This window comes from Mesocricetus auratus, unplaced genomic scaffold (genome assembly GCF_017639785.1).
Source record: "Mesocricetus auratus isolate SY011 unplaced genomic scaffold, BCM_Maur_2.0 Super-Scaffold_4256, whole genome shotgun sequence".
Classification (NCBI taxonomy): domain Eukaryota; kingdom Metazoa; phylum Chordata; class Mammalia; order Rodentia; family Cricetidae; genus Mesocricetus; species Mesocricetus auratus.
This window is the reverse complement of record NW_024429182.1, coordinates 66,287,465-66,299,644: the sequence shown is the minus strand read 5'-3', so window position 1 is coordinate 66,299,644 and position 12,180 is coordinate 66,287,465. Positions and strand designations below refer to the sequence as shown.

At 46.1% G+C, this 12,180-nt stretch overlaps 1 pseudogene; it reads right to left on the bottom strand.

Moving 5' to 3' along the window:
- Positions 1 to 10,422: 10,422 nt before the first annotated feature.
- On the bottom strand, positions 10,423 to 11,064 carry LOC106021016 (annotated as a pseudogene).
- Between the last annotated feature and the right edge of the window lie 1,116 nt (positions 11,065 to 12,180).

Sequence of the window (12,180 nt, the reverse complement as noted above, 5' to 3'; positions counted from 1 at the left end):
TCTGTACCAAGTCACCCAGGCCAGGAGCATGGCACAGACAAACGGTGCCCACCCGTGCCTGTGAAGCCTCATTTGCTCTGTTCACAAGAGCTGTGGGAAATCGTAAGTGGGGAAATGGGATATGAAAAGTAGAGAAGAGGGCTGGAGACAGCGCAGGAGTTAACAGCACTTCCTGCTCTTACACAAGACCCAAGCTTGGTCTTCAGCTAGGAGTGGGGCCATATGAGCCCCTCCCTATCCATGCTAGCATTTTGACTGGCTTGCTATTGTACATGTCTTGTGCAGGCAGGTAACCCTAACTGTTGAGAGTTCAGGATGCAGAAGCTATGCCATATTCTGAAGACGTCCATTCATAGCATCCTCTAACTCTTACAGTCTTCTGTCCCTCTCAGATGCTGCGATTACTAATGTTTGCCACCATGCTTGGCTTTTTTTTTTTTCCCAAACATAGTATCTTAGGGTTTCTCTTGCTATGAGGAGACCCTGTGACCATGGCAATTTTTATAAAGGAAAACATTTAATGGGGTGGCTCACAATTTCAGAAGTTTCGTTCATTAGCATCATGGTGAGACACGGTGGCACACAGGTAGACACGCTGCTGGAGGAGTGGAGAGTCCTGCATCTTGATCCACAGGCAACAGGAAGTGAACTGTCTCACTGGTTATGACTTGAGAATTTATGAGACCTCAATGCCCACCTCCACAGTGACACCCTTCCTCCAATAAGGCCACACCTTTTAATAGTGCCATCCCTGTGAGCTTATAGGGGCCGGTTACATTCAAACTACCACACATAGGTTCTGGAGATTGAACACAAATCCTTGTGTTTGCAAGGCAAAATTTGATAGAATTCTCCCCAGGCCAAGTATCAGGGTTTCTTTCTTTCTTTCTTTTTTTTTTTTTTTTTTTTTTTTTTTTTGAGACAGAGTTTCTCTGTGGCTTTGGAGGCTTGGAGGCTATCCTGGAACCAGCTCTTGTAGACCAGGCTGGTCTCGAATTCACAGAGATCTGCCTGCCTCTGCCTCCCATGTGCTGGGACTAATGGTGTGAGCCACCCCCACCCAACATATCAGGGTTTCTTAAGTGACTGATTTCATTTTGCAGTTGAGCCCCTCCTTGGTACTCTTAAATTTTCTTCAAGTTCTGAAACTTCCACCAAGAGACAGAGTTGATGCTTTGCCCTGACTTGACTTTCCAGAGGCTTCTAGATGCTCAAGAGCCCCCACAATCACAGCAGAAGGCAATGGGGTAACACTCTGAGAAATTGCCAAGAAGAAAATAAATAAAGGAATTCAGACTTCTAACCGGAGACCTAGGACACGTGTCTGTGGCCCCAAGGGTGTCTGTCTTCCAGAAGCAGCATGACAAAAACCAGGACCAAGCGTCTGCATGTGTGAAATGGCCTTTGTCTATCACTTCTTTGGGCATGATGCTGCAGGCAGAGCAAATACCATCCTGGGCTGACCACATTTTCTCCTACCCTTGCTGGCACCAAATGCTGTTTGTGCCTGGAATAGATAGTGAAGGAATCTGTGCCTGAGGGTGAGGACAGGACAGCCGTTTAGTAACCAAAGGCTCTAAGATGCCTCCTAGTGGTATGATGTTTGTTCCTTGTGGGAAATTGGCTTCTTTCGGGCCATGGCACCAGTGTGAAATTTGGATGGATTGATAGGGTTCCACAGTGTAACAAGAGCATACATAGAGTGTTACCTACTGGTCCCCAGCAGACAGAGTCCAAGTTTCTCTGCTGGAGTTGAAGAACTTCTGGCCAGTGTTGTTCTCCTCTGGGATCCGAAGTGACTTCCGGGTTCAATTCTGCCAAGCTGTGACGAAATCTCTTTCACCTCAGTAGAAGTCACACAATATGACCACCTTCCTACATCTGTTGCCATCTTGCTTCCTCCAGTTCCATCCTTAAAGAAAATCATTTTTATATGTGTGGGTATTTTACCTGTATATATGCATTGCAGAATATTATTTTAAGGTGTTTTACATTTGTGTATGCTGCAGAATATTCGTTTAATGATGCAAAGATGTGTTGCGTTCATTTATGTTGTATTTGTTTAACTCTGTGAAGCTGTGTTACTTTGCCCATCCAAAACACCTGATTGGAGCCGGGCGTTGGTGGCGCATGCCTTTAATCCCAGCACTCGGGAGGCAGAGGCAGGCAGATCTCTGTGAGTTCGAGACCAGCCTGGACTACCAAGTGAGTTCCAGGACAGCCTCTAAAGCCACAGAGAAACCCTGTCTCGAAAAACAAAAAAAAAAAAACAAAAAAAAAAAAAAAGAAAAAAAAAGAAAAAAACCAAAAAAAAAAAAAAAGCAACAAAAACACCTGATTGGTCTAATAAAGAGATGAATGGTCAATAGCAAGACAGGAGAAAGGATAGGCAGGGCTGGCAGGCAGAGAGAATGAATAGAAGGAGCAAGAAAAAGAGAAGGAGAGTAAGACTCCAAAGCCCAGCCACCCAGCTACACAGCAAGCCACAGAGAAAGAAGTAAAGAAAAATATACAGAAGTAAAAAAAAGGGAAAAGCCCAGAGGCAAAAGGTGGATGGGATAATTTAAGAAAAGCTGGCTGGCAACAAGCCAAGCTAAGCCAGGCATTCATAAGAAAGAATGCCTGGTGTCCTCAGAGATCAGAAGAAAGTGTCAGATCCCCTGGAACTGGAGTTATAGATAGTTATGAAGTGTCATGTAGGTGCTGGGAACAGAATCCAGGCCCTCTGGAAAAGTAATAAGTGCTCTTAACCACTGAGCCATCTCCTCAGCCCTCAGTCCTGTCCCTTTTGTCTTCTGCCTGGAAGGCTCGCCTCCTCACCTTTATCCAATGTTCTTCCTGTTTTATCCCCTCTCTGGGGCTGTGTGTCCCCCTGGCAGACCCTTGGCACACAGCATAGGATGGTGTTCCTGGAAGTTTGAGTGGCCTAGAGTAACCCTTCAGTCTCAGAGCTGGGGGCAGTGGCTTCTGTCTCCTGAGAACTTTGGGCAGACCTCTCCTTGAATGAAGGGAATGAACCAGGGCCTCCTTTGCCTCGTGCCTTCAAGAAGGCAGTTCCAGAAGGTGACTCCTGCCTCATTGTCTCCTGTAACAATGATCTAGAGTAAGTCCGTGTGAATTTGTCACAGGCACACAGACCCAAGAGCCTTCCTTGTTCTCTTGTTAATTAGGGACATTTGCCATGTGTTGGGCACAGTGATGCCACTGGGTGCAAAGGGATGGTCACAGATCCTGTCACAAAGGGTTTCTAAACAGGAGGGGAATCAGTTGATCACAGTAAGACAAGGTCTGAGAGTGGTCCAGAGGAGAAAGAGAACTTATCTATGGGGGAAGGTGGCTAGAAAAGCTTGCAGCCTTAGGAACATTGGTATACTATCGGAGAAATGAGGAAGTACACACGTGCCAAATTTGTGTATATATATGTGTGACTTCTGTACTCAAGCGACCCTGTTGTTTTATGTGTGTGCAAATGTCAGTATGGATGGGTAATACAATTGTGTATCAGGGTATGTGTGTGTGTAAGAATGGATGTCTGGATACATATTTATGTATCTGTATATATGGGTGCCAGAGTATGTGTGGTATGAGTGTGTGTATATATGTTATTTTTATACACATGTGCATTGTGAATGTACATATGTGGGGGTTTGCATGCATGATTATGAACATATGTGTTTATAAGTGTGTATGATCATGCAGGTGCATAAGTGTGCACTGGATTATACATATCTATTCATATGCATTTATATGTTCTGTCTTTAGCATATATGTGTGCATTATAAGTATGTGTATATGTGGGAGTTTGGCATGTGTGTATATGAGTACACTGTATGAGCATGCATGTATTTATATGTGCATTGTCTCAAACATGTATCTGTTCATGTGCATTTATTTGTGTGTTTAGTATATCCAGGTGGCATTGTGAATATGTGTGTGTGGTTGCTTGTATGATGATGAGCATGTGTGCTTATGTATGAGCATGCATTCATATAATACGTACTGCCTTAAACCTGTCTGTCAGTCATATGCATATGTGTCTGTGAGTTCAGTGATTACGTGTGTGCATTGAGTATCTAGAAGGGCATCTTGGGCAGAGGAAACAGCAGGTGGTGGAGACATAAGGCTGGGAGTGGACATTGTGGGATATTGAGCGAGAGGTGCTAGGTAACAGATGGTGAGAAGAGTTGAGGTTTTTTTTTTTCTTCTCCTTGGAGACCACCTGAGGACTCAGAAGTGGGTTTGTGAGTCCTGGAGCATCACTGATGAGTAAGAGAATGGTGTTCCAGGGCAGGTGCAGTGTCCCTCCCATACTCTGTGGCAGGATGCTGGAAAACATCCAGACAGGCATTTCAGGTGTCAGAGACAATAAGAAGCAAGTAACCAGTCTCCTAACTTCCGAGGGATTTGGCTTTGGTCGAGAAGTTTGAAAGAACAAAGAAGGAGGTTTGCCCTTAAATCTTGCTTTATCCTGCTCGGTTCTTTCCCATAACTTCTCATTAATTCCTTACGGATTCTGCACAACTCCCTGCTCTGCTGTGTGGCTGCCTGGGTTTCTGCCTCCTGGAGCCTCTGCCCTCAGGTGACCCTGGTGCAGGGGAGGACGGCCCCCCACGCAGGCCTCCAACATCTTCCTGGCTCTGTGGAACCCGCCACAGGGCTCTTTTAAAAACTAAGGGCTGGATTTTGAACAAACTGTTTTTGTGGGAATAATTTTTATGCTCCCAAGTATTTGTGGGTTCAATTTTGCACACAATTAACTGTACTTACAAATGCTTCCTTGAGGGCACCATTAGTCACTGGCAACTCATTCTAAAGGAGCCAGAGGCTAATTGTACCCCCAAGTGAGAAGTTTCAGGTGTAATTAATTATTCTTTAATTATTAAATTTATTATGCATTGGTTGGATGCGCAGAGTTGTGCTCGGATGAACTTGCCAGCGGGAGGCTGGCTGGGATGCGGAGGCCTACACCGCCTTCAGAGCTAACCTCTGCCAAGGAGACGTGTGCAGAGCTATCCAGGGCTTGCTGGCTATCCGGCTCAGCATGGAAAACCTCACAACGGTCAATAATGAGCCAGCTCAGAAATCTTTCCGCCTTAAAGACCTCCTAGCCGAGGGAAAGAGCTGGGGTCGGAGATCCGCCACACCTGCCCTTTCAGCGGTGTGAAACCCTTCTCTGAACCCCGCCCACAGGGTGGAATGGCTGAGGGAGAGTCTTTACTGTGTGGGCGGAGACAGTTATGTCTGAGAGGACACACACAGGGATAGTAGCCACCTTGAGAAGCAGGGTAGCAAGGGAGAGAAGGATGCTCCCGTTTTGAAACCCAGATGCCCATGTCAGCTGCCTGACCCCAAGCAGACTCCTGTTTCCCTGGGCCTCAATTTCCTCCTCTGGAAAGTGAGGATTTTCAACCGTCATCTGCTTTACTGGATTGTGTGGGCTGAAGGAGTTGTAGCTCAGAAAGCACTTGGCACAAGCACCTACCTGTAACGCGACTTCTAACAGGTCTTAATAATAAAATCCCAGAGTCAGATATAGAGGTAAAAGCTGAGAGATCAGAGAGAACAAGGAGCTAGCCAAAATCATCTTTACCTCACTAGCTTCCCAACGGAAAAGAGACCTAGTTCCTCTTTCTTCCTGCCTATATTCCTCTCTTCACCCAGCCATCTCATTTCCTGTCTGTCTGTACAGTCCTCCAGACCTCCATGGTTAGCTACTGGCAAGCTCCACCCTCCGCTCTCCAGACAGGCTTTATTTGTACAAACAAGGTATCACCACACCTGCCTGTGTTGAACGCGCTTGCTGTTGTTCCTTTTATCCCCTCCAGGGCAACCAACCTGTTTTCAACAGAGAAACCAGTCATCAAACGGCATGTCTGGTGTTAGGTACCAAAAAGCAACTCAAGGGAAGTGAGCTGATTTTGGCTCCTACTTTGAGAGCACAGTCCATCACGGTGAGGGAGTCAGGACAGCACGGGTGTGAGATAGATGGTCACCTGTGATTGTAGTAAGGATCAGAGAGATGAATATCTGTGCTCAGCTCACTTTCTCCATTATACAGTCTAGGACCCCCCCAACCCACAGGCTGGGGCTGCCTCAATTAACCTAATCTAGGAAAATCCCTCATAGCCACATGCGGAGCTGTATTTCCATGGCATCTGAATCTAGTCAAGCTGACAATCAAGACCAACCACCAACCTTTTTCAACTCTCAAATTCATTTTAAACAGTTTCTGCTGAGGCCGTGAAGAGTTTTGTCTTTTGTAGCCGCTGTTCAAGGGGCCGGATTAACTGTCCAGAGTGGGTATGGTCAGCTGTAGAGAGAGATCACAGGTAGTAATGTTTTTCTTAGATTTTTGTGTCTCTTTACGTTTAGGATATTTTTTAATTAAAAAGTTAAAAGTAATATTGAACTTGAGTTGTGTTAGAATAAAGCTCATGGTGAGCCTTGCTGGATTCCATGGCAGGTGAGGGTGACCAAGGCAGAGGGACAAACATGCCAGGCAGACAGAGCTTAAGTGAGAAGTTTTATTAGAAAGCAGAGGGAGGCCGGGTGTTGGTGGCGCACGCCTTTAATCCCAGCACTCGGGAGGCAGAAGCAGGCGGATCTCTGTAAGTTCGAGACCAGCCTGGACTACCAAGTGAGTTCCAGGACAGCCTCCAAAGCCACAAAGAAACCCTGTCTCGAAAAAAACCATAAAAAAAAAGGAAAGAAAGAAAGAAAGAAAGAAAGAAAAAAAGAAAGCAGAGGGAAGGGGGAAGGAAAGAGAAAAGAGAGAGACAGAGACAGAGAGAGACCTGTTAGGAAAGCCAAATGCACTAGAGTTACTGTAAGAATCTGCCACAGAAAGAACAATGATCCACAGTCAGAAAAGCTACTGCAGCTTATACAGGAAACCTATCTTGCTCAGGATTGTCACAGGCACAGTTTGCAAAAAGGGCAGCTATTGATTCATGAAAGGTAGTGTCAATTAGATGTACATTCCTGCGGTCTTTCATCTGTTGTAGCTTTGTTTTGTTTTGTTTTTCCATTACATCAGGTATATTGTCCTGTAAATTGTGGTAATGGTACAAGGAATAAAAATTAAGGAATTTTTAACTTTTCAAAAAATTTAAAAAGTTTCTTAGACTCTTTACATAGTCCTGGCTTGTGTGGGAACTTACTATTTAGACCAGGCTGGCCTGCAACTCCTAGAAACCTTCTGGCCTCTGCCTTCCAAGTACTGGGACTAAATGTGTTTTGCCACCATATTACACTTGACTTAAAAAATTTTTTTACTTTTTAGCTGGGTGTTGGTGGCGCACGCCTTTAATCCCAGCACTCGGGAGGCAAAGGCAGGCAGATCTCTGTGAGTTCGAGACCAGCCTGGTCTACCGAGAGAGTTCCAGGACAGGCTCCAAAACAATACAGAGAAACCCTGTCTCAAAAAAACAAAAAAAAAAGAAAAAAGAAAAAAATTTATTTTGTGTGTGTGTGTGTGAGTGGCACACCATAGCATGCATGTAGCAGTCAGAGGACAACTTGTGGGTTTCTTTCTTTCTTTCTTTCTTTCTTTCTTTCTTTCTTTCTTTCTTTCTTCCTTCCTTCCTTCCTTCCTTCCTTCCTTCCTTCCTTTCTTTCTTTCTTTCTACCATGGGGATCCTGGGAACCAAAGTCAGGTTGTCTGACAGACTTGGCAGCCAAGTGCCTTTACCCACCAAGACATTTTGTCAGTCTATCCTTTAGGTTTTAATTTTTATTTATTTGTGTGTGTGTGTGTGTGTGTGTGTGCATAGTCATGTGCATGCCTGTGTGGGCCCTAGTGGAGGTGACATGTTTCTGAAGTCTTCTGTTGATGGCTGAGGGTCTTTTGTTCGTTTGTTGGTTTTCTGTGTGTGTTCATATGTTCAGGTGTGTGTGTTCATATGTTCAGGTGTGTGTGTTCATATGTTCGGGTGTGTGTGTTCATATGTTCAGGTGTGTGTGTTCATATGTTCAGGTGTGTGTGTTCATATGTTCGGGTGTGTGTGTTCATATGTTCGGGTGTGTGTGTTCATATGTTCGGGTGTGTGTGTTCATATGTTCGGGTGTGTGTGTTCATATGTTCGGGTGTGTGTGTTCATATGTTCGGGTGTGTGTGTATGCAGAGGCCACAGGACAACCTCATATGTTGTACTCTCCTTTCCTCATCTCAGCTCCTCATGAACAGCTACTCCCTGCCCCTCATGCTGCTTTGTTCCTTGGATGCTACATATATACATTCTCTGCTTCAGGGTTTACCCTGGTGGGACTGTCATTCCTTACAAGTTGACTTCTTATTTTTAGCTTTTAATTTAAAAAAATATTCATTTTTGTTTTATATGCACTGGTGTTCTTGCCTCCATGTATTCTTGTGTGAGGGTGTTAGAGCCTCTGAACTGGAGTCACAGACAATTTTGAGCTGCCACGTGGGTACTGGGAATTGAACCTAGGACCTCTGGAAAAGCAGCCAGCACTCTTAACCACTGAGCCATCATTCCAGCCCCTAATTTTTGTTTTGTTTTGTTTTGTTTTACGAGACAGGGTTTCTCTGTATTGTTTTGGAGGCTGTCGGTCCAGCCTGGCCTCGAACTCACAGAGATCTGCCTGCCTCTGCCTCCCGAGTGCTGGGATTAAAGTCATGGGCCACCACCGCCAGGCTCAGCCCCTAATTTTTATTTTTTATTTTTTAAATTTATTTATTTATGACAGATACAGTTTGTCTACATGCCAGAAGAGGGCATGCACCAGATTGAATTGTAGATGGTTGTGAGCCACCATGTGGTTGCTGGGAATTGAACTCAGGACCTCTGGAAGAGCAGTCAGTGCTCTTAACCTCTGAGCCATCTCTCCAGCCCCCCTCAGCCCCTAATTTTTTTTTTTTTTTGGTTTTTCCAGACAGGGTTTCTCTGTATTGTCTTGGAGGCTGCCCTGGAACTCACTTTGTAGACCAGGCTGGCCTCGAACTCACAGAGATCCACCTGCCTCTGCCTCCCGAGTGCTGGGATTAAAGGTGTGCGCCACCAACGCCCGGCCTCAGCCCCTAATTTTTAATTTGTTTGTTTTTGAACTGGGCTTCCCAAGTGCTGAAATTAAGGGTGTGCCCTACCACACCTTGAACTCACTCTGTAAACTAGGCTAGCTGGCCTTGAAGTCACAGAGATCTGGCCACCTCTGCCTCCAGAGTGGCGGAATTAAGGGCATGTTGCTATCACCGCCCTATTCTAAGTTGACTTCTAAAGACCAAGGTCAAAGTCATGCTCAGGCTCTCCCTCAGCAGCATCTTTCACTCCTAGGGTCCAACTTTCCTCTCGGCTGGTAACTTATCACTCTTAAGAACTGGTTGTTGTGCCGGATGGTGGTGGCACACGCCTTTAGTCCTGGCTCTTGGGAGGCAGAGAGAGGCAGGCGGATCTCTGTGAGTTCGAGACCAGTCTGGCCTACAAGAGCTAGCTCCAGGACAGCTTCCAAAGCCACAGAGAAACCCTGCCTCGAAAAACCGAGGGAAAAAAAAGAAGAACCAGTTGTGGGGGCTATGTTTGATTTTAGAACAAATACTCACAGTCGGATAGTAGTGCATGCCTTTAATCTCAACACATGGGAGGTAGAGGCAGGAGGATCGGGAATTCAAGACCAGTCTTGGCTATCTGTTGAATTTGAGGCTATTCTGAGCTACATGAGACCCTTTTTTTAAAATTCAGGGCTAGAAAGATGGTTCAGAAGTTAAGAGAACTGGCTGCTTTTCCAGAGGACCTAGGTTCAATTCCCTGTACCTACATGGCAGTATGGGAGCCAAAGTTACACTTTAAGTTTTAATTACTATGCCTGAGAGATCCATGAAACAACAACAACAAAATACCTCTGATCTTCAAGTCCCTTGTCCTAGGACAGATAGTTCCTAAAATGCTAGAGGCTGTTGCTTATGGGAGATAACAAGCCCCGTGTTCTTCACTCCCCTAAACAAGTTTGTGTGACCTGTCTGCACAGGATGTGCTTGATCCCATGTGGTCGGGCGGTTCAGAGGCAGGAAATATGCCAGGATGCACGTTTGTCCCAGATTGGATATAGGCTGGAGGTACGTCAGGACATATGCTTGCCTCTGATTGGATCTGATGAGAAATACTTAAACAACTGCAAAACTTGATTTGGAGTCATCTTCTGGAGATGGATCTGGCTAGAGCCCATCCACCAGGCCAGTATTTCATTAAAGCTCACTTCAAATTTGGCTTTAAATTGTGGTAGTGGTCTTATTCTCCACTGGTGGGATTAACAGCAACTCCTTTTCTTCTGACTTCTGCAGAAGAGGGTGTTGGATTTCCTGGAACTGGAGTTGCAGATGATTGTGAGCCACCATGTGGGCGCTGGGAATTAAACTGTGGTCCTTTGCAAGCACAAGTGTTCTTTTTTTTTTTTTTTTTGCCTCACCTAACTTTTATTCAACCGGGAACAGTTAGCAACATGGCTGCTTATCTTCTTGCAGTCTGAGCTGGAGAAGGGAAACCAAGGCGGGTAAATAGATGGGAGATGTGGGGGAGCTCGGGGGGAGGTGTGGAAGACGGCAGGAGGGCGGGGCAGGGGGCATGCACAGGTGGATTCTGGGAGGCACACCCCCCCACAGAGGCACTCTCTGGCCTGACTTGGTGGCCGCAGGAACATCGAGGAAAGACCACAGGTCCTTGAGACATTTCAGTCCTTCCTGTCATAAGGAGGCTGCCAGGAGGTCCCAGGACCCTGCCTCCAGGGCGCTCACTGGCACTGAGCCAGGGCAGCTTTGATGGCGGTCACCAGTTTCTGAAACTTGCTTTCTGTATCTACGTAGCCATCACCTCTCTTCTTGGAGTGAACCAACTTCCCGGCTACTGTCACTTCAAAGAACCCGGTGACCTGGGGAGTCCCCTTGCCACAGATGTCCAGGCATCCGGGGAACTCATGTTCTAGTTTCTCCTTGAGCTGGAGATACTTGGGCTTGTAGCCTCAAGCTCCACAATACACGACTCGAACGGCAAGTGCCATGGCTCCAGATGGCATCCCCGCACACGGCGTGAGGATGCGACCAACAAAGACCTCGAAGTCTCAAGCACAAGTGTTCTTAACTACTGATATAACTCTGTAGTACTCACATTACCTTTAAAACTTTTCAAATTACATCTACTTATCTGGGGCAGGGCCATGGCACACATGTGAAGGTAAGAGGACAACTTGCTGGAGTTGGCTCTCTCCTTTCACCATTTGGGACCTGGGGATGGAACTAAAGCTGTCAGGTTTGGCAGGCACCAAGTGCCTTTATCCATTAAGCCGTTTTACTGGCCCTAGATAGCTTCTAGTTTAAAGACACACATTAACAGACCATTTCAGGAATCTCAAGGGCGGGGGAGAGACCACAGTCTTGTCATGATGCCACTAGCTAAGGCTTCTTGTCTTTTCATCAATTCACTCAAGATCCCTAAGGAAAACACCTCATTCAAAGTGGCTTCAAAGGTCAAACAGGACTTACATATTGAAAAGCGTTCAGTGTTCAGAATTAGGGCCAGCTAGCTTCAGGTACGACTAGGCCAAAGACCTGAATGGCATCACTGTAATTCCCCTGTGTTTGGCATAGCGCCATCTGAGCTTCCAAACCCCATGTCGATCGGCTCTCTCAGTGCAGGTCTTGCCATCTCTCATTGGCCTGGATTAGATCACGCATCCATTTCTTACTTTTTAATTATTATTTATGAGTCTATCTGTGGGTCTATGTGCATATGCACACATGTGTGCATTTGCCTGCTGAGGCCAGAAGAGGGCATTGGACCATTGGGAGTCAAGTTAGAGGTGATTGTGAGCTGTCTGGTGTGGGTGCTGGGAGCTTCGCTTAGGTCCTCTGGGGGGAGCGGCAAGTGCTTTTGAAAGCTGAACCATCTCTCCAGTGTGTTCATTTTGGAGCTTAGCACCGTGGCCAGAGGCATGCGGTCATCTTGTTGATGCTCCTCCCTGGAGAGCACTGCCTGGAATACAAAGGCAACATCTGGGGAAAAGACAATCTCAAAGGGAGATAGGGGAAGCAGGTGTTCTGTTGGCCAAAAATTAAGCAAAAGGAAAGGTGAGTAAAGTGAAACAGCCAGCAGCAACAGGCTAGCCACCTGAGGACCTGCAAAGTGGGGGACGAGGAAAGGAAGGAAACTTTTCTGGACCACCAGTGGCTGAGCA